The 20,936-nt window shown below is 42.6% G+C and overlaps 1 long non-coding RNA gene across 1 annotated transcript; it reads left to right on the top strand.

The window, feature by feature from the left end:
• Positions 1-66: 66 nt before the first annotated feature.
• Positions 67-20,330, top strand: LOC148148239 (uncharacterized). Its single transcript, XR_015758996.1, has 3 exons — positions 67-125; positions 5,975-6,026; positions 20,158-20,330. It is a non-coding gene; the product is annotated as an uncharacterized LOC148148239 (long non-coding RNA).
• The last annotated feature ends 606 nt before the right edge of the window (positions 20,331-20,936 follow it).

Genomic DNA, 20,936 nt, shown 5'->3' with positions numbered 1-20,936 from the left:
CCGAGGATGCTGAATGGAGCTTAATGGCCTGGATGTTTGCCTTGACAGAGAGCTTACAGTCATGGAGAAAATGGAGGACAAGCCCGGAAATCAACCCAAACACCACACACCCCATTTTGATGAAGGTAAGAATAGGGGTAGCTTGCATTTTTGTACATGTTTGTTTCACAGAGGCACCTGGCCATTTACTTAATTTTCATGGCCACTTGCCTTTACTCAAATGTATTTTGGCAGCCCAGGAATGTAAAATCCAAACTGTGTAGAGTAGACTTTGAAGAAAACTCCTGAACCATATGTGCTTCTGGTTAGCCAAAGCACCCTGGATAAGGTCAGGTTCCCCTTTCTTTGTGGTCCTACAACAGCATTGGTAGAAGTCAGTTACTGTTTTGAGCTATTAAATATAGGCATGAATGAGCATCATTAGAGTGATGATGGTGAAGACCTAGACCCCTCCAAAGGGGCCTATTGTTTGAGATCAGTCAAAAGAATCACTAGAAAGTTTATTCCTGATGGCGGGCTCCTGGTCAAAACATTGATTTTCCTGCTCCTTGGATGCTGCCTGACCTGCTGTGCTTTTCGAGAGCCACTCTAATCTTGACTCTAATCTCCAGCATCTCTAGTCCTCACTTTCGCCAAGATCATTGGAATTGTCAACAAGCCGAGCAAAACCTTTGAAAATGTCAAGAGGACCTGCAAAAGTAACAAGAGGAAGTCATCATACAACCAGAAGGATATGGATGTTTTGGAGAGGATACAGAAAAGGTTTACCAGGATGTTGCCTGGTATGAGGAATTTTAGCTATGAAGAAAAGTTGGACAGACTGGGTTTGTTTGCACTGGAATGCAAAAGATTGAGGGGACACCTGATAGAAGTTTATAAGATTGTGAATAGCATGGATAGAGTAGGAAGTATGAGGCATTTTCCCAGGGTGGAGGGATCAATTATCAGGGACACCAGGTTCAAGGTGCAAGGGAGGAAGTTTAAAAGAGATGTGTGAGGCAAGGTTTTCATACAAAGGGTGGTGAGTGCATGGAACATGTTGCCAGAGGAGGTGGTGGAAGCAGACATAATGGTAGCTTTCAAGAAGTACCTGGATGAATACATGAATAGGAAGAGAATAGATTACTTACAGTGTGGAAACAGGCCCTTCGGCCCAACAAGTCCACACCAACCCTCCGAAGAGCAACCCACCCAGACCCATTCCCCTACATTTATCCCTTCACCTAACACTATGGGCAATTTAGCATGGCCAATTCACCTAACCTGCACATCTTTAGACTGTGGGAGGAAACCAGAGCACCTGGAGGAAACCCACACACACACAGGGAGAATGTGCAAACTCCACACTGACAGTTGCCCGAGGTGGGATTTGAAGCTGGGTCTCTGGCGCTGTGAGGCAGCAGTGCTAACCACTGTGCCACCGTGCAGATCCTGTAAGTGAAGACAGTTTTAGTATGGAAGGGCAAAATGTAGTAGCACAGGCTTGGAGGGCTGTTCCTGTGCTATTTGTTCTTTGTTTGTTCTTACCTGCCAAAGGCAACTGTCAAACGCAGCTGTCAAGATTGAAATAACTGCAAAGAGGCTGGTATCCTATCATCAAGTCCCCCTTTATTAACATGAGCATGGTCCACTGGCTGTGGCCAGCCAGCTCAGAGTCAGTCCCTGAACTGAGGAGATTCTAAATCTCCGGCGCTATTGGTCAGCCAGAGCTGCTTTACTGGCCCATGTTAACAACCCCAATCAAAGATCTCATAGTCAATGGGTTCCAGTCACTACAAAGATAAAATTATTGGTTGATAAATTTTTGAGAAAATATCAGTGTTGTTAAATTAAATTGTTGCTTGCTGTTTCCTTCTCCCTGCTGATATAAGGTTCAGTGTGACCATTATTGCTTACTGTTGCTTGACTGATTTTGCAACCATCTATTGTCACAGTAAAGTCCCCTCCAGTTCACAATATAATCAACAGTCATTAGGTTACAGACTCTTTGTAATATGACTATGAATTGAAATTCCTGTTGTTGGAAGGGCCTATGATCTTGAAAGATATGTCAGGCTTTAGTTAATTGAAAGAATAATAAGGTAGTAATTGTTATTTGTTAATTGGACTTGCTTTCAATGTAGCGAATTCTGCAAAAGGCATTTCAGCTCTATGCCAAAGATCTTTATTTTACCTCAGCTCTGCATGGCTCCTGAGGTCTGCCACTGCCAACATTTGGAGATTTGGCATTGTTGGTGCAATAAGAAGGAAATGTGAGTGAGGAGCACTGGTTGGCCCTAAATTGCCATACAGGATATGTAGGATGAGGGGAATACAAAGGCACAGGTTAACATGGAAGGTATAGGGGTTTGATAAAGGGTCATGGGGTGTTAGCTGCAGAAGGAAATAAAGGGCCCATGTGGGCACAGGTACATGGGTTTGCATGGATGATATGGGGAATATGCATTACGTATAGGGCATAGGTTGGCATGGATGCTATGGGGCTTATGGTGGTAAATAGAAAGATATTGGCTGATCTGTTGGCTGCAAAGAAAGGAGTTGACAGCCCAGTGGCAATGTCCCTAAGATGTTAATCTGGAGACCGAAGCAATACACTGGGGACTCCAGGTTCAAATCCCTCCATGGCAGATGATGGAATTTGAACAAAATAAAAATCTGGAATTAAGAGTCTAATGATGACCAACATGTCGATTGCCAGAAGAAAAACAATTTATTCACTAATGCCCCTTAGGGAAGGAAACTGCCAGCCTTACCTGGTCTGGACTGTAGGTGATTTGACCAACAGCAATGTGGTTGATTCTTAACTGCCCTCTGGGTAGTAAGTGATGGCCTAACTAACAAGGCCAATGTCCCATGAATGAATAAAATAAAGAACAATGGGGATGGTCCAGGAGCATAGGTTGGCTTGGAGTGTATGTCCAGTCATGGGGGGGTTGTTATAGGGTGTGGTGTGATAATGGGTCAGCAGAGATGGGCATGAGGAGGGTGAGTGTATGCTAGGGCTGAAGGGAAATACTATATTTGAATATCTCTTTTTAGAGTTTGGATACAGAGACAGGGCCCAGCAGCCTCCTTCTCCATTTCAGGGCCACACACCCAGACTTCTACTGTAGCCTTGTAACTCTATGTCACGGTGTTTTAAATTTTGTTTGTTAATGCTTCTGTGAAATGCCCTGTAACATTTAACTCTTATAAGCATGATCTACAAATAAATCTTGTTGGTATTCACCCAAACTTTGCTCTCCATACGTCACACGCATTGGTCTGGATTTCTAGCTGGGCCTTAGACCTGATGTTGGTCATCCATTCTAAGAGTCGGGATCATGGTACTATGAGTTATTTTGACTGTGCACATTGAAATAACTCAACAGAGACCAGAAACCCATCACTAAGTCACCTTCCATTAACACATGGAGAGTCCTTGACACTGATCCAGCTTCCTCAGAGCAAGCTCTCAATTTGAACAGGATGTCTCACACTCCAGTTCTGATCTGATTGGGCCAGATAACAGCCCCAGTGAGGGAACTCAGATTCTACAAGGTCTACCTTGCTGACCTTGTTACAGTCACTACATAATCCATTCAGTATAAATGAGTTTATAATAAATGTTACAATCAAAACATCTAGGCCATAGTGCTACTAAGATTTGACCTGTCATCATATCCTGACATCATTCATTTTCACACACAACTGATAAAGGAAGCCTTGGTTGCTGCCAATGGATTTTTCAGAATTACCAATGTGTTGCACATCACCAATGAGTGACATTCTTCACGACCACTATTTTGTCAGAAAAAAACATTATGCTGAAATACTTCATCTCACTTCATGTTTTGAAGCACAAGAGAATCATGTAATCATTAATGATGGTCTCTAATAAAAGCACAGGTATTCCAACAGTTAAAATTATTTTGAAGGAGAACTCACAGTTTTACTGTTATAACAAAATAAACAAAAAAGTGTGAAATCTGAAACAAAAAATTCTGGGGAAATTCAACAGGTTTGGTAGCATCTGTGGAGACAGAAACAGTTAAAGTTTTGAGTCCAGTGAGAAGGGTCACTGCTTTTTCTCCGTAGATACTGCCAGACCGGTTGGGATTCTTGAGAAATTTCTGCTCTTGTTTCATATTTTGACTGCTTCGATCAATGTGGAGTTTTGCACTTGGCATATAGCACAGAGCAAGGCAATGAATGTTAAAATAAGAAAGAAATGTGAAATAACTCTACAAAGGCCAATATTCTGTCACCATGTCAGCCTTTATTGACACATGAATAGGGCATTATACTGACCCAGCTAGCTCAGGGCCAGCTCATTGAGTGACCAGAATCCTTGACCTTCCTGTTTATATCTGTCAGCCAAGACTCCCTGTTTGGACCAGGTTAACAACCCCAATCAGGGGACCTATATTCTGTGAGGTCCATCTGGCTGACCTCATTTCAATTAGTACAAAATGCTTGTTAAAGCTTACATGCACCCAATAGGTTATTGGAAGATACTCCCAGTGAAAATACAAAAACTTATGAAGGGAGGAATGCTGAATATTTTTACCACTCATTGACTGTACCCATCACTTTCCCTCTGTTGAAACCAAATTAGATTTAGCCAGAGTATTGAGTACAGGAGTTGGGAGGTCATGTTGCGGCTGTACAGGACATTGGTTAGGCCATTTGTGAAATATTGCATGCAATTCTGGTCTCCTTACTATTGGAAGGATGTTGTGAAACTTGAAAGGGTTCAGAAAAGATTTACAAGGATGTTGCCAAGATTGGAGGATTTGAGTTATATGGAGAGGTTGAATAGGCTGGGGCTGTTTTCCTTGGATTGTTGGAGGCTGTGGGTGACCTAATAGAGGTTTATAAAATCATGAGGGGCATGGATAGGATAAATAGACAAAGTCTTTTCCCTGGAGTGAGGGAGTCCAGAACGAGAGGGCATAGGTTTAGGGTGAGAGGGAAAAGATATAAAAGAGACCTAAAGGGCAATTTTTTTCACGCAGAGGGTAGTATGTGTATGGAATGAGCTGCCAGAGGAAGCCGTGGAGGTTAGTACGATTGCAAATTTAAAAGGCATCTGGATTGGTATATGACTAGGAAGGGTTTGGAGGGATATAGGCCGGGTGCTGGCAGGTGGGACTAGATTGGGTTGGGATATCTGGTCGGCATGGACGGGTTGGGCCGAAGGGTTTGTTTCTGTGCTGTACATCTCTATAACATTATGACTCAATGACTTGAGTGTTAGTTGTGCCACATCAGAGTAATTATTGCTCACATATAAACCTGAACACTTTTGATATGTGATGCCTTGGCTTCTCTTCAGTGAGTGCCCATTAAGGTTGAACCCAATCGTATTCTCACTCAATGCCCACGAGTTTGCAATTTTAACAGAGGATTACAACCAATTTTCCTCTTTTTCATTCATAGGTGTTGTTACCAACTGCATTGTATCTCTTGGCACCTCTATTGAATTACCTAAATAATAATCTGACATCTTCCTTGTTTGTATGATGTCTTTATTCATTGAATAAAATTGCTGAGCAGTCAGGGAACCTGGTGGAATGCTTGCACTCTAGTGAAAATGAACATAACACTGATAAATAGGGAATAAACTCTGCACACAAAGCAAACTTACTTATAAACAGAACCACATTTGCGTGGGGTTAGCCTGTATAAGAATAGAAATATTGTAACTGTTTATTCAATCAAGTTTCATGCATTGACCAGTTTATCAATCATTTTAATTACAGGGTATAAAAGTTTCATAAACTTCAGAAATAAATGTGAAAACTTCAGCAAAGGTCAAAAAGTATCCAACCCCTTGGGAACAATTCACCAAAACTTCCTATGTTAGGTATTCACTACACATTTTAGTCGATGTGTTCCTGTATTAAGTATTCCCTGTGCATATGCATCACATTGATGTTTCCATTGAGAGGATGAGAGAAAAGCCTTCTTTCAGTGTTATTTTTTTCTCTAGTGAAACACAGCATCAAGAAATTGGCACCACGAGCAGCATCCAACACTATCTGGTAGGAACAGATGCCTTTTGCTGGTAAAAGTATGCTTCCTATAGTAAGCAGTTTGCCTGGTGGAATGAAATCTGGAATCCTATATAAGTCAACAAAAATGGCATATGCCTGTTTCATTAGCTAATGAAAAGGAAAACATGGTTGGCCAGGGGGTGTGTACCAAAATAATTCATGAGCAAGAAACTGTGGCTTCATTGATGTAAGGCTAGAGGTTGCTGTTGCCAATATTAGCAGATGAATGTTCTATGCATTTATTAAACTTGCAGCCACCCTCTACCACAAAATAAAACTCTTTGCCTTGTTACTTCTTGCCCTCCTTTTAAATGTCCTTGTCTGTTTGAGCGTTATCATCATCGTTCCCAAATCATCAAGGACCATTTAGCACCTGCTATCTCAAAAGTGGGCTTTTTGGGATTGCACATCAAGTACTAAACAAGTGTAAATTATATTTTTTCTTCTAGTGGCAGCATTATTTGAAATAACATCCGAATTAAAATTGGAAACAAAAGGCATTAAATACTTTCCATTGATGCTTCCAAACTGTCGGTTGTATTGGGAACACTTTAAGTACAAAAGGAATTGAAAAGCTGCCGATACTGTTTGGCACATGCCACCTGTAGGTATTTGAGACATAACCTGCTACCAACCAGAGTCTTGTAAACAATGACCATAAAAGTGTACTTTTACACTGGTATTTCTGGTGTGTCCAATATGAAAACACAATTTAGAAAGCTTCTGCACTTTCATCAGTGCCTCATACAATTGGTCCATGTGCTCTGTTAGCAAAATAACAAGACGCATTATCACCTTTCTCATAATTTGATACATAACAAGCTCAATTTTGTTTGCAGTAATTCTATTTTGCATATTTCAGAAAATGTGGTTCAGATGCAAAAGATGTCTTAGTCAGCAGCAAAAGCTGCAAACATATCATAATTGTATTATTTTATGACAAGATTTTTCCGCCTGTTCATGATTATATATATAGTTATAAAAGTTACTGCAACTGAAATAATCAGCAGCTTAAAATCTTTTGATACTTAAGTCACTGTTGTAATGGAGGAAATATGACAACCAATTTGTACACAGTAAGTTCACACAGTCCCTGGTGTAATAAACAGTTAAGGGAAGGCAGCGATGGCATAATGGTTCAAAGCAGTTATTGTCTCAGGGAGTGCTTTCACTCCTTGTCAGTTAATTGTCAACAGTTGAGAAGGTAATTCACCTGTTTAACACTTCACATACCTTCAGCTACACTTTCCTGCTGCCAATCTTTAAAACAGCATGGGAGCAATTTACATAGCTCAGATTTCCACCTCTGCTAAGGTTCAATACCACACCATGGTCATTTGATCGAACAGGTATAGCAGCAATACCTTCTCATACCTTCTACACTATGTTAGCTGGCCATTTGGCCCATCGAGTCCACACCAACCTCCGAACAGCACCCATCCGGACCTCTCCCTCCCCCCAGCCCCACACCAATCTCTATAACCCTGCATTTCCTATAGCTAACCCACCTAACCTGAACATCCCTGGACACTACAGGGAAATTTGGCATGGCCATTACACCTAACCTGCACCGTGTGAGGAAACCGGAGCACCTTCAGGAAACCCACACAGACATGGGGAGAACACGCAAACTCCACATAGACAGTTGCCCAAGGGTGGAATCAAATCCAGATCCCTGGCACTGTGAGGCAGCAGTGCTAACCACTGAGCCACTGTGCCACCCTAACCACATTGTGCCATCCAACACATATGGAATAAACACCAGGATCTAAATTGGAGAATCAAATTTCTAGTGTCAGTTCTCCTGGCACCTCTGATCTCCAGTGCACCAGAAATTTCAGGCTCTCTAGCAGTTAACTGCTGATATCTGTAGCCATCTGGCAAAAGACCTTCTTCTCAGTGAATGTAAAGGGCACCTGATAGGGCCTAGAATTCAAAATTCAACGCTCACTGCCCTGGAACCACAACCAAACTGCCCCCTCTACCCGCTCCACCGAAACACCAGGTCTCTGCTATTTGCCAAGTTGTGTGTTCTCCTCTCATGCAAGGAGAAAGTCAAAAGGTGTGAGTGCACAAAAAGGCTTTTGTGCAGAAGAAGGGATACAACATGAATCCAGTCAAGAGTCAGGAGATTTAATGAGCAACCACATATAGCACAATTGAAGGATCAAGACCCAACTCAACAAAATTGTCACGTTGGTGTGAAAGGAGTTAAACTGGCAAGACCCTGCTTTTCTATTCATCGTCATAGTAGAAGACACAAAACTAAAAGGGTTTGGTCAGAATGGTAGATAAAAAGGCAGTAGAACAGCTGCTGGATAGGGTGCCAGGTGGGCAGGGTGTGTGGGGCAAGTGGGTAAGGGCCTAGGGTGGAAGCTGACTAGAGGTAAATAGGCTGGCAGACTGTCAAAATGACAGATGGGCAATATAGCATATGGGTAGAGAGTCAAGGAAGTAGAGTGATAGCAAACAGGGTAAGAGACAGTTGAGGGGTATTATCAGGTACGGTCAGAAGGCATTGTTAGGTCATGGCTAATTACCTTACATTGGTCCCGGATTGGGGGCAATCTGGGGATCAGAGGGGAATTCAGGTGGTGGGATCTATTCAGATTGAATCAGTGGGGGAGTGGATTTAGGGGTTAGAGGGTGCAATTGTCTTAGCCAGTTTTCTCATTACTCATGAGTTAGATTAGGAAATTTCTGTCCATCATTTGCTGGGTTACTACATGCTGTTCCCGGGTTGTGAACAGGTTCAGTTCCTGAGTACGTTTGTAAGTTGTTTTATGTGCAGGTCAGAGCACAACAGAGTACGGCACAAAAGATCTGCTCATAAGTGCAATGAAAGGTTCACATGTCAGATCATTAAAATTAATAGGACAATCGAAGTTTCGGGCATAAGCCCTTCTTCAGGAATGAGGAAAGTGTGTCCAGCAGGCTAAGATAAAAGGTAGGGAGGAGGGACTTGGGGGAGGGGCGTTGGAATTGCAATAGGTGGAGGGAGGTCAAGGTGAGGGTGATAGGCCGGAGTGGGGTGGGGGCGGAGAGGTCAGGAAGAAGATTGCAGGTTAGGAAGGCGGTGCTGAGTTTGAGGGATTTGACTGAGACAAGGTGGGGGGAGGGGAAATGAGGAAACTGGACAAATCTGAGTTCATCCCTTGTGGTTGGAGGGTTCCCAGGCAGAAGATGAGGCGCTCTTCCTCCAACCGTCGTGTTGCCATGGTCTGGCGATGGAGGAGTCCAAGGACCTGCATGTCCTTGGTGGAGTGGGAGGGGGAGTTAAAGTGTTGGGTTACGGGGTGGTTGGGTTGGTTGGTCCGGGTGTCCCAGAGGTGTTCTCTGAAACATTCCGCAAGTAGGCGGCCTGTCTCCCCAATATAGAGGAGGCCACATCGGGTGCAGCGGATGCAATAGATGATGTGTGTGGAGGTGCAGGTGAATTTGTGGCGGATATGGAAGTGTCCCTTGGGGCCTTGGAGGGAAGTAAGGGGGGAGGTGTGGGCGCAAGTTTTGCATTTCTTGCGGTTGCAGGGGAAGGTGCCAGGAGTGGAGGTTGGGTTGGTGGGGGGTGTGGACCTGACGAGGGAGTCACGGAGGGAGTGGTCTTTTCGGAACGCTGATCGGGGAGGGGAGGGAAATATATCCTTGGTGGTGGGGTCCGTTTGGAGATGGGGCATAAGCCCTTCTTCAGGAATGAGGAAAGTGTGTCCAGCAGGCTTATGCCCGAAACGTCGATTCTCCTGTTCCCTGGATGCTGCCTGACCTGCTGCGCTTTTGCAGCAACACATTTTCAGCTCTGATCTCCAGCATCTGCAGTCCTCACTTTCTCCTTAAAATTAATACACATGTGGGATCCCGCTCGTAGGTCAGACATTAGTAAGTCAGGGACCCTTGGTGGGCAGGGATTGTCCAAAGTCTCCAATTCTAAGTCAGGCTCAGACAATCTAGAGACTAGAAGAGTTAGATCAAGATTCTCACCAGGCTTGACACAGTCAATTCTGAGATAGTGAGTTTCCTCATCAGTGAATCTCAACCTAGGGGGTGACAGTTCCTGAATTTGGCAGTTTCTGATTTTTCAGTTCTGTCTCAAAGAGTTGCAGATGTTTATCCATAGAATACATTCCAAGACAGAAATCAATACATTTTTTGGGTACTGAGGAAATGAACGGATATGGGAATAGTGCAAGGAGGTGAAAATGAGGTGAAATGTAAGATTTTGTTGAATGGTGAAACAGTTTTGAAAAATCAAATGTCCTTCTACAATTCCCGTAATCTTGTGCAATCTCCCCTGAATTAAATACTATTACCATTCTGAATTTCTCAGAGCAAGAGGTCTCAAAACACATTGTCCTTTTAAGGGTCTGAGTAACATGGACAATGAAATGATTTGTGGCAGAATTAGATGAGAACTCTGGAGAGGCTGGTTAGGAGTATCTCACGCCTTCTTTCATGCTTATGACAATTATATAACCCAGTTTCTTGCAGCACTGAATTACCAGTTAAAGAGATTATTGCTTGTTAAACCATTTCAAAGTGCCTCAATAATATGATTCAGAGATGCCGGTGTTGGACTGGGGTGTACAAAGTTAAAAATCACACAACACCAGGTTATAGTCCAACAGGTTTAATTGGAAGCACACTAGCTTTCGGAGCAACGCTCCTTCATCAGGTGATTACCTGATGAAGGACAATCACCTGATGAAGGAGCGTCGCTCCGAAAGCTAGTGTGCTTCCAATTAAACCTGTTGGACTATAACCTGGTGTTGTGTGATTTTTAACTCAATAATATTAGGCTTCCTCTCTTACCAAATGCACAAACAAGATAGACATCGAGAAAACCTGACATGGAAATGAGAGCAGGTACCTGAAAAATTCAGTTCGCCATTTGCTACAAAGGCCCTCCATGTTGGTCACTGGATAACAACATCTCAGGGCACTCCCTATGGGCACTGACCACATGGACCCACATCTACAGACTTGGCATCCAACAAATGCCTGTATCTAAGAACACTCATGTCACATCTCCAATCCATTTCCAGGACACTTCTACACATCAGTGTTGCACCTTAGATTAGACCAGCAACTCTCATTGTACCGCCATAGCAAGGACCTTGGGTGCTCAGGGACACACACCCAGCTCATGGACTGGAACCAGGCAATATCTCTGGGATCTTTGCACACTGTCATAGTGCTCACTGACTCTGAGTCTACCTGGATACTCATATCCCTGCTGTTTGCTCCCTTGACCAGAGAAACTAGGCTCATAAAGAGTAGCACAGTGGCTCAGTGTTTAGCATTGCTGCCTTCATAGCACCAGAGACCTAGGTTCAATTCCAGCCATAAGTGACTGTCTGTGTGGAGTTTGTACATTCCCCTCCATGCCTGTGTGGGTTTCTACTGGGTGCTCCAGTTCCTGCCCACAATGTGGGATGCCAATTTCATCCCATATGTCAGGAACCCTGCAGGGCAACTCCAGATTGTCAGGGCACACAGAGGGCTTTTATAGATGGCTTAGACCCACTGGATGCTGGTGAATTCTGGGACATCTGCCAAGAAGTAAATTGCTCTAAGGAAAAATGCACTGTAAAGATGTGGCCAGAATCAAATGTAATGGATACCATGGGCAAAGGTAGGTAGGTATTGAGTTGAGTTTGGTATGGTACAATGACAGACATGCTCAATCCCTCCAAAAGCTTCATGCAACTCAGAGCTAACCTAAAAGGAGTAAGATGTAGCCCTTTATAATCAACTAAAGTTTTCAAAGTTATTCAATGGAGAAAAACATTGCAAACAGTTTGTGTACTCGGGAGGTCTCAAAGGACAAATTTGCTGAGGCTTAGATTAGGGGCTAGAATAGCATGATGAGTGAGGTAACCTTCACGTAGTTTCATAGTTTCCTTGTGTGTCAGCATGAGTTTTTTTGATTTTGAGCCTATGGAGTGAACCCAATGTCAAATATCAAGTTATATCAGATCAGACAAAAACCAAAAGCACAGTGGATGCTGGAATTCAGAAACAAAATCAAAAATTGCTGGAAAAGCTCGACAGATTTGGCAGCATCTGTAGAGAGAAATCAGAGTTATCATTTCAGGTCCAGTGACCCTTCCTCAGAACATTGAGTTCCTCAGAACACTGAAGGGTCACTGGACCTGAAACGTTAACTCTAGTTCCTCTTCACAGATGTTGCCAGACCTGCTGAGCTTTTCCAGCAATTTCTGCTTCTGTTACATCAGACCAGAATTAAGTTGACTGTCTGGAGATGGTTGTTTTGCAATGAGTCCTCGACTTGTTAATAAGCTGCTGGGTTGGGCAGTTAATATCAATTTGCTGCATTTTTTCAAATGTGAACAGGCCTGGCTGAGAAAAAGATGATATATAGATTAGTCGCTACTATATAACATCTATCCAGAGTATTAGAGCAGTTTTAATTACTGGGGAGTATATTTATTTCCCTCAATTGGTGTTAGATTATATCTGTTTTCCAAACTTTCCCAAGAGCTTTCTAGTGATGTGCCAATCTATTATGATGCAGGTCATTGCTGTTTGAGACAGCTTGGATGGACAGAGAGCCTCTTCATTTCGTTAACTGTAACATGAAAAGATTTGTTTATTTGACAGTTTAAGCAAAGACTTTCCGCACAAACCTACTCTCAACACTTTAACAGCTGAAGACAGCAGCCAACATAGTGAATCCCCAGCTAAACTGTAATATTCATGTGGGAACTGATTTGGTTAGCCCATGATTTTTCAGTACGTTTTGTGAAAGAACAATATTATTTCTATTGACCTATGCTTGGAAAATTAGTAAGCCTAATATTTGATTTATTTTATGTGGTACAGCTGTATTCTACCCTCCTATGGCCCAGATATGCTTGCCACAGAATTCATATATTGTGGCTCCATGTTTATTCTTGAAAGTTCTTATTTGTTACCCGGCTTTTCAAAACCATTTACTCAAGCGACTTCATATCCAGAGACGTTTCCCTGCTAAGTTAATACATCTTCAGTTTCTTCTATCCCCATTTCCTTGGTAGAAATTTCATATTGACACACCAGAAAATATTCCCCTGTTTGCTGAATCCAACTCATCCTTTCCCATTAATTTCTTTGGAAGGAATCCAGAATGAAACAAGACAATTGCATATACATTCAGGCTATTTTATCTCGTGGCTTCTCCCTACCAGAACAGGCAAAATAAAATCAGACAGACATGTTTCTAATGATTCTTCAATATTTCTCACTTCCACAATATTTTTTTCAAATGTATTTATGGAACATGTGTATTACTGGCTGTGCCAGCATTTATTGCATGTTCGTAGTTACCCTCGAGAAGTTAATGGTGAGCTGCCTTCTTGAACCTCTGGAGTCCAGTTGCTGTCGGTAGATGCACACCATTAAGGAAGGAAATCCAGAATGAAGTTTGTGAATTTGAGTGTAAAGTGCACAATGGTTTTGCAAAATACCTCTCGTGACAAGGGCCATAAGGTTTTCAGAATTCAGTCCTGATTATCCTGCAACACATTGGAGAATTAGTGCGGTTGTTGACCAATGTTATGATCCAAGAAGTTGAAAATCCCACAACACCAGATTATAGTTCAACAGGTTTATTTGGAAGCACTAGCTTTCAATGTGCTGCTTCTTTATCATGTGGTTGTGAAGCAGGACCACCTGATTATCCTTAAAACTGAAATGTTAGTAAGAGTGCACTATTAGAAGTGGAAGTACTAAGCTACACATAGTGTTATAGAGATGTACAGCACAGATACAGCCCCTTCGGATCAACTCGCCCATGCTGACCAGAAATCCTAAATTAATGTGGTCCCATTTGCCAGCATTTGGCCCATATCCCTCTAAACCCTTGCTATTCATCCACCCACCCAGATATCTTCACAACACCTGATGAAGAAGCAGCATTTCAAAAGCTAGTGCTTCCAAATAAACTTGTTGGACCATGACCTGGTCACAGAGTCATAGAGTCATAGAGATGCACAGCATGGAAACAGACCCTTTGGTCCAACCCATCCATGCTGACCAGATATCCCAAGCCAATCTAGTCCCACCTACCAGCACCCAGACCATATCCCTCCAAACCCTTCCTATTCATATACCCATCCAAGTGTTGCAATTGTACCAGCCTCCACCACTTCCTCTGGCAGCTCATTCCATACACATACCACTCTCTGTGTGAAAACATTGCCCTGTAGATCTCTTTTATATCTTTCCCCTCTCACCCTAAACCTATGCCCTCTAGTTCTGGTCTCCCCGACCCCAGGGAAAAGACTTTGCCTATTTACCCTATCCATGCCCATCATAATGTTGTAAACCTCTATAAGGTCACCCCTCAGCCTCCAACGCTCCAGGGAAAACAGCCCCAGCCTGTTCAGCCTCTCCCTATAGCTCAAATCCTCCAACACTGGCAACATCCTTGCAAATCTTTTCTGAACCCTTTCAAGTTTCACAACATCTTTCCAATAGGAAGGAGACCAGAACTGCATGCAATGTTCCAACAGTGGCCTAACCAATGTCCAGTACAGTCGAAACATGACCTCTCAACTCCTGTACTCAATACTCTGACCAATAAAGGAAAGCATACCAAACGCCTTCTTCACTATCCTATCAACCTGTGATTTTACTTTCAAGGAGCTATGAACCTGCCCTCCAAGGTTGCTTTGTTCAGCAACACTCCCTAGGACCTTACCATTAAGTGTATAAGTCCTATTAAGATTTGCTATCCCAAAATGCAGCACCTCGCATTTATCTGAATTAAACTCCATCGGCCACTTTGATGAGATTAGATTCCCTACAGTGTGGAAACAGGCCCTGCAGCCCAACCAGTCCACACCGACCCTCCAAAGAGTAACCCACCCAGACCCATTTCCCTCTGACTAATGCACCTAATGCTATGGGTGATTTAGCATGGCCAATCCACCTGACCTGCACAACGTTGGACTGTGGGAGGAAACCGAAGCACCCGGAAGAAACCCAAGCAGACACGGGGAGAACGTGCAAACTCCACACAGTTACCCGAGGCTGAAATCAAACCTGGAGTCTTGGTGCTGTGAGGCTGCAGTACTAACCACTGAGTCACCGTGCAGCCTATTGGCCTATCTGTTGTGTGATTTTTAACTTTGACCACCCCAGTCCAACACCAGCTCTTCCAAACCATGATCCGAGAAGGCATGGGATGCTCTTCCTGGAAACATCGTGGAGGCAGATTCAATTGAGTCATTCAAGAAGATATTGGATTTTTTTTTGGTTAGTAATGGTGTGCAGAATATGGGAAAAGGCAGGAGATTGGCTCTTGGTAATAGAGATGGAGTGGTGTAGACATGATTGGCTGAACAGCCTACCTCTACTCTACAGTGGCTCTGGGATTCTATGATTGGAATAGCTCAGATCAAGGCAAGCTGCAGGTTATAGACACAGAGGCATTTACAATGCTGGAGGGGGAAGGCATTTGGCTCACATCCATCTAAACCCTTCCTATTCATATACCCATCCAGATGTCTTTTTAATATTGTAATTGTACCAGCCTCTGGCTACTTCTGTTGGATCCATTTAATACCTCCATCACTGAAGGCCAATAATTCACTAACACTGATGTAAGGTTTACCAGCCTATCATTTCCTGGATGATCACTGTTGTCCTTCTTCAACAAGGGAACAACATTCGCTATTCTCCAGTCTTCTGGAACCTCATCTGCGGCCAGAGAAGATACAAAAGTCTCTGTCAAGGTCGCAGCACTCTCCTCCCTTGCCTCCCTCAGTATCTTGGGATAAATCCTATCAGGCCCTGGGGATTTACCTACCTTAATGTCTTTTGAAACACCCAACACCTCCTCCTTCTTAATGCTGACACGCCCTAGTATATCAACATCTCTACCCAATCCTCCCACTATCCAAGTCCTTATTCTTAGTGAATACAGATATACTCACCCACTTTCTCTGTCTCCATGCATAAGTTCCCTCCTTGGTCCTTGAGTGGATCAACCTTTTCTAATTAACGCTCATACTCCTAATATACTTATAAAATGCCTTGAGATTCTCCTTAATTCTACCCGCCAAGGAAATTCCATGGCCCCTTCTAGCCCTTCTTATCACTTGTTTTAGTTCTTTCTTGCTTCCTTTATATTGCTCAAACGCTTTGTCTGATTTCTGTTTCCTAAACCTTAAATATGCTTCATTTTTCTTTTTGACTAAATTTTCAAAATCTCATCACCCAAGGTTCCTGAATTTTTCCATCTTATCTTTCATCCTCACATGGTGGTCCTAAGTTCAACTGGCCAACACAAGACTCCCAAATGTCAGATGTGGATTTACTCTCAAACAGCTGCCTCCAATCTAATTTCTCCAGTTCCTGCTTAATACTGTTACAATTATTCTTCCCTTAATTTTGCACTTTCACCTGAAGACAGTCTTATTCTTATCCATTACTCTTTTTAAATTTATGGGATTATAATCACTGTTCCCAAACTGCTCTCCCACTGAAACTTCGATGACCTGGCCAGGATCATTCCCCAATCCAAGTTGAGTATGGCCCCTTCCCTATTTGGACTATTTGCATGTTGCTTCAAGAAATCCTCCTCGATGCACATAAAAAGTTTTGTCACATCTAAGCTTGTGATATTAAGGGAGTTCTAGTCAACATTGGGAAGTTAAAAAATTACCCACTGCAGCAACCTTGTTGTTTTTACATCTTTCCATGATCTGTTTATATATCTGTTACTCTATCTCCCCCTGGCTATTGGGAGGCTTATAGTATAACCCTACATAGTGTCTGCACATTCCCAATTCCTGCATTCTACCCATATGGCCTTGCTGGATGAGCTCTCCAAGCCCTCTCTTCCTGCAGCTGTGACATTCTCCTTGATCAGTAATGTAACAACCCATCTCTTTTACATCCCTCTCTCTCTCACACCTGAAATCCTTCAGCAGCCAGTCCTGCCCTTGCTACAACCAAGTTCATGTAATGGCTACAACATCATAGTTCCATGTACTAATCCAGTGTCTAAGGTCATTTACCTGTTTACCAAGGAATATAACTTTACCTGTTATATTCCTTGCATTAAAATAGATACATGCCAGAAACACCAGGCCCACTATACTCATTAACCTGGTCCTACTTGTTCTTCCTATTAGACTTACTTGACTTCACCTTGAAATTTCCTCAATTAATGCTGACCCACTGCTCTGGATCCCAATCCCTGCCACATTATCTTAAACCCTCCCGAGTAAAACTAGCAAACCTCCCTGAAATGATATTAGTACCCCTTCTGTTGGAAGCAATCCATCTTTCTTATATAGGTCCCTCCTGCCCAGGAAGAGTTCCCAATGATTCAGATATCTGAAAACTTTCTTCCTACGCTAGTTCTTTAGCAGCATATTCAACTATAGAGGCATAGATAGAGTGGATAACCAGACTTTTGTTTTCCAGAGTGGAAATGGCTATACGAGGGGGCATCATTTTAAGGTGATTGGAGGAAGGTTTAGGGGAGATGTCAGAGGTAGGTTCTTTACACACAGTGCATGGAATGCACTGCCAGCAGTGGTAGTAGAGTCAAACAAATTAGGGACATTTAAGTGACTCTTGAATAGGCACATGGATGTTTGCAAAATGAAGGGTATATCAGATAGTTGATCTTAGCGTAGAATAAAAGGTTGGCACAACATTGAGGGCGGAAGGACTGTACTGTGCTGACCGTTTTATGTTCTATGTTCTATCTGATCTATGGCACAGGGAGTAATCTTAAGATTCCAACCTTAAAAGTCCTGTTATTTAACTTTCTTGCTAACTCCCAAAATTCCCTTTGCAGGATCTCATCTCTCTTCCTGTCTCTGTCATTAGTCCCAATATGGACCACAACCTGTCTGCTCAGCCTCCCCCTTCAGAATATAATGTGTCTACTCAGAGACATCCTTAACCCTAGCAGTAGTGAGGCAACACGCTATCTTGAAGTCTCACTCAACTATCACAGAAACGCTTGACTATCGAGTCCCCTGTCATGACCACTCGCCTACATTTTAATCTTCCCTGCTGTATAACAGAGCTGGTCATGCTACCACTGGTTTGGCTGCTGCTGTTGTCTTCCCTGAGAGGCCATTCCCCCCAACAGTATCTCAAATGGTATTTAATTTGCAAGGAGAATAGCCTCAGGGCAGTTACCCATTTATCTGGCTGAACCTTCAGTGAGACCACACATACACACACGCACATAGTGGATAACACTGCTGTGGTGCAATTTGTCATTGCTATTAAAATGTAAGCAGAGTTTTCAGAGCAGATTACTAGATATACCAACACCTTCATTGAGATGGAAGCTCTCAATAAAAATATTCATATTTTTCTACTTTGTAATTATAAAGCGTTAACAAGGAAATAGTCACAAGGACAAGTTGTGTAATCATAATAACATTGAATCAAAATAACATGACACAGGAAATATGAGCTCTCTTCACTTGTTATATAATCCCAGCAAAAGCTACTACATGGGCCACAAAACAGGTCTTCTAGTCCTTTCACTGACCCAGACTCAAATGGTAAGAAAAGAACTGTCCACCCGCACTGACATTTGGCAGAGCATGTAGGGAAAATTTAGTGAGAATTTGATAAGATCGTTATCAGTCAGGTTAAACTATCAGCTGAATTTCAATACAATCTTAAATCTCAACTTCCCCACTGTGAATCAGAATGTTTGAACAGGCATAACCGGGGCCCACTTGGGTACCCATGGTCACATCCTTCACCTGAAGAAACTGAAAAGAGTAAAAGGGAAGCTGTTCAAAGTGAGGACAAGCTCAGCCAGGAGGAGGAGGGTGGTGGTGGATGGGGACAGTTCAGGCCTATTTTCATGATGGTTGTGTAAAGGGATCACATGGTAAAGAGGAGGCGGCTGGAGCCCACAAACTGTACATTCTAAAACTTACTTGAAGCACAAGAAGAATGTGGATGTAAGTGGGAAGGGACTGGACAAGGGGAGGAAAAAATCAAGTTGAGGTAGGAAGTTGTGGGGCAGGAGCAAGCGAAAACAATAGATCTGCACGGGAGGTCTTGTTTGTGGATTTTAGGGAGGGCACTATGAGTTGGGGGGGGGGGGGGGGGGAGGGGTGGTCACCAGATGAAATGAGATTAGTGACCTTTGCAGACACAGTAGCCTCGTGTTCAATGGTGAGGTCAAGGTCTGGGGAGATCACAGGAGATGTCCAAGAACTGGAGCTCAGCATCTGCAATGCAGAAGTCACTATGCTGAACAACAACAGCAAGATCCTTGTTGGCAGGCTTAATCACAAACTCAGGGCTGGATCTGAGACCATGGAGTGCAGTCAGTTCTCTATGTATCTTGTTCCTAGCCCATGCTGTTGTTATCTAAGAAGCAATCACACAAGTCGTTGGCAGGCAAAAGACATTTTGTCATCGATAACTGGTCACTCGTCCTTAGATCAATAAACATCTTGTTGCCAACAGAAACTGCATCTGTCCATAATCCCTTGTCTCCAGTTAATCAACAATTCAAACATCAATTACTGCTTGTTTACACAAAGCTTTGGCTTACTTGCTTTTTAAAACACATAGCAATCCATGAAACATTTGTTTCAAAAATGTTCTTTCTAATTTAAGTTCATAAATACAAAAGTAAAAAAAAGAAAAGACAGTGTTTCCAAGTCTTAAAGAAAATAGTATTTTTTAAAGGATATCATCAAACCCTTCCCACAGAGGACTGGGGAATGCTGGGGCACACTTGGCTCCTTCCCAGTAGCAGATAGACGCTGGATTTTAAACTTCTGTTGTAGGTAGGCACCAGAGATGCACTTGCTGATCCATGCACATTAGATGTCATTCCACTGGTTTTACAAACTCCAATCCTGTCAGCGCAACAGGACTTTGCAACCTGAGGAATTTGGGTACCACTTAATTTCTGTTCCACATCTACTCCAATACTGAATTAAATTAATTTATTTGAGAGTTTAGCTCAGCCACTCACAGAGGATTATGGTACTCTGTCATTCTTTCATTGTGTGAAACAAAGAGTAAAATAAAACGGAAACAAATAGTCATTTGGTAGTACAGAACTTGAGTATTATTGAAGAGTCACGTTATATCAAAGCTTTTTGTCTTGTATTCATAGGATTATAGAATCTCTACAGTGTGGAAGCAGGCTATTCAGCCCATCAAGTCTACATCAACCCTCCAAAATGCATCCTGCCCTGACTTACCAACAAACCCTATCCTGGGGACACTGCATTTCCCAAGGCCAATCCATCTAACCTGCACATATTTGGACAGTCAGAGGAAAGCTGAGAACTCAGATGAAACCCATACAGATAAAGGGAGAATGCACAAACTCCACACTGTCATCCAAGGGTGGAATCGAACTGGGTCTCTGGCACTGATGCACCTTGCCACCCCAGGTCAGTCATAAGAAAACCAATTCAAGGGGCAAAACCAACATTTCTACTGAATGGGAAGAAAGTGCTGGCTGCTTGACCTGCAGAACAAATGTTTGGTTCCACCTTGAATTGATGTGGTGATGCCAGTGTTGGACGAGGGGTGGACAAAGTTAAAAATCACACAACACCAGGTTATAGTCCAACAGGTTTTTCTGAAAGTACGAGTTTTTGGAGTGCTCCCCCTTCATCAGGTAGTTCGTGGGGCAGGGTCATAGGAGACAGAATCTATTGTAAAAATTTTTACTATAAATTACTATTCTTGCAAATTGTTTTGATAAATACAAGATGAAAATCATTAACAAAATTTGTGTTTTTTTCAGCAAAACCTAAATAGCTTTATCCACAGCAATCAATGGTTCTCCAATTGAAAATATGATAATAAGTGACTAATTATATACAAATTATATAGTTATTGGTTAAAAAACCTGTCAATATGTGGCCCTGGCTTGGTTGCTAG

The sequence above is a fragment of the Chiloscyllium plagiosum genome, unplaced genomic scaffold, assembly GCF_037043375.1.
Source record: "Chiloscyllium plagiosum isolate Xiang-an unplaced genomic scaffold, Cpla_swu_hap1 HiC_scaffold_13, whole genome shotgun sequence".
In the NCBI taxonomy this organism is placed as follows: domain Eukaryota; kingdom Metazoa; phylum Chordata; class Chondrichthyes; order Orectolobiformes; family Hemiscylliidae; genus Chiloscyllium; species Chiloscyllium plagiosum.
This window is presented reverse-complemented; position numbering and strand designations above follow the sequence as displayed.